Source organism: Petromyzon marinus, unplaced genomic scaffold (assembly GCF_048934315.1).
Source record: "Petromyzon marinus isolate PM22_M1 ecotype Great Lakes invasive population unplaced genomic scaffold, UKy_Petmar_22M1.pri1.0 PM_G_Scaffold_28, whole genome shotgun sequence".
NCBI lineage: Eukaryota > Metazoa > Chordata > Hyperoartia > Petromyzontiformes > Petromyzontidae > Petromyzon > Petromyzon marinus.
This window is the reverse complement of record NW_027422850.1, coordinates 2,702,501-2,705,000: the sequence shown is the minus strand read 5'-3', so window position 1 is coordinate 2,705,000 and position 2,500 is coordinate 2,702,501.

Genomic DNA, 2,500 nt, shown 5'->3' with positions numbered 1-2,500 from the left:
ATTTTTCACGGATAGACCCCGTGAAACGCTAGAAATTGGCGGCGATGTCTCTCTTGTGGCTCACGGGGCTGTTAGGGTGGCACAGAAATCCCTCGGAATGGGAAAACGGGTCATTTTCGTGTCGCCACATTGCATGCGAACCGCATGAAACTTCCAGAGGCATTTGCAGCATAAATGCATGTGCAGTCAAAAAATTGAATATTTTTCACGGATAGACCCCGTGAAACGCTAGAAATTGGCGGGGATGTGTCTCTTGTGGCTCACGGGGCTGTTAGGGTGGCACAGAAATCCCTCGGAATGGGAAAAAACGGGTCATTTTCGTGTCGCCACATTGCATGCGAACCGCATGAAACTTCCAGAGGCATTTGCAGCAGGAATGCATGTGCACTCAAAAAATGTGATATTTTTCACGGAGAGACCCCGTGAAACGCTAGAAGTGGGCGGGGATGTCTCTCTTGTGGCTCACGGGGCTGTTAGGGTGGCACAGAAATCCCTCGGAATGGGAAAACGGGTCATTTTCGTGTCGCCACATTGCATACGAACCGCATGAAACTTCCAGAGGCATTTGCAGCAGGAATGCATGTGCACTCAAAAAAGTGAATATTTCTCACGGATAGACCCCGTGATACGCTAGAAATTGGCGGGGATGTCTCTCTTGTGGCTCACGGGGCTGTTAGGGTGGCACAGAAATCCCTCGGAATGGGAAAACGGGTCATTTTCGTGTCGCCACATTGCATGCGAACCGCATGCAACTTCCAGAGGCATTTGCAGCAGAAATGCATGTGCAGTCAAAAAAAAATTGATATTTTTCACGGATAGACCCCGTGAAACGCTAGAAATTGGCGGGGATGTGTCTCTTGTGGCTCACGGGGCTGTTCGGGTCGCACAGAAATCCCTGGGAATGGGAAAACGGGTCATTTTCGTGTTGCCACATTGCGTACGAACCGCATGAAACTTCCAGAGGCATTTGCAGCAGGAATGCATGTGCACTCAAAAACTTCTATATGTTTCACGGATAGACCCCGTGAAACGCTAGAAATTGGCGGGGATGTGTCTCTTGTGGCTCACGGGGCTGTTAGGGTGGCACAGAACTCCCTCGGAATGGGAAAAGGGGTCATTTTCGTGTTGCCACATTGCATAGGAACGCCATGAAACTTCCAGAGGCATTTGCAGCAGAAAGGCACGTGCACTCAAAAATTTTAATATTTTTCACGCATAGACCCCGTCAAACGCTAGAAGTTGGCGGGGATGTCTCTCTTGTGGCTCACGGGGCTGTTAGGGTCGCACAGAAATGCCTCGGAATGGGAAAACGGGTCATTTTTGTGTGGCCACATTGCATAGGAACGGCATGAAACTTCCAGAGGCATTTGCAGCAGGAATGCATGTGCACTCAAAAACGTCTATATTTTTCACGGATAGACCCCGTGAAACGCTATAAATTGGCGGGGATGTCTCTCTTGTGGCTCACGGGCGCTGTTAGTTAGGGTCGCACAGAAATCCCTCGGAATGGGAAAAGGGGTCATTTTCGTGTTGCCACATTGCGTACGAACGGCATGAAACTTCCAGAGGCATCTGCAGCAGAAATGCATGTGCACTCAAAAACGTCTATATTTTTCACGGATAGACCCCGTGAAACGCTAGAAATTGGCGGGGATGTGTCTCTTGTGGCTCACGGGGCTGTTAGGGTCGCACAGAAATCCCTCGGAATGGGAAAACGGGTCATTTTCGTGTTGCCACAATTGGCATACGAACGGCATGAAACTTCCAGAGGCATTTGCAGCAGAAATGCATGTGCACTCAAAAACGTGAATATTTTTTCACGGATAGACCCCGTCAAACGCTCGAATTTGGCGGGGATGTTTCTCTTGTGGGTCACGGGGCTGTTCGGCTCGCACAGAACTCCCTTGGTCCACCTGATTCGTGCATACAGGCAGCAACTAAAACTCTGTAAACCTGCTGTGAGGACATCTAAACAGTGGACCAGTGAGGCTGTGGAAGATTTGCGGGCGTGCTTAGACTGTACTGACTGGGATATGTTCACGACTGCTACCAATAGTCTGGATGAACTCACAGAGGCTGTGTACATCAGCTTCTGTGAGGACTGCTGTATCCCAACACGTACCAGGGTGAACTTTAACAACAACAAGCCCTGGTTCTCAGCAAAGCTCAAAAGGTTGAGGTTGGAGAAGGAGGAAGCGTTTAGGAGTGGGGATAGAGACAGATTCAAGGAGTCGAAGAACAGGTTTAGCAAAGCGGTGAGAGAGGCTAAACGACTGTACTCAGAGACACTAAAACACCAGTTCTCTACTAACGACGCTGCTTCTGTCTGCCAAAGGGCTCAGGCACATCACCAACTACAAACCCAGAGCGCCCCACACCACTAACGACTCCCGCCTAGCCAACGACCTGAACGAGTTCTACCGTAGATTTGAAAGACAATTGGACTGTCCTGAACCACCCCTTCCCACCCAAGAGGCCCCATCCCCCACCCATACTACAG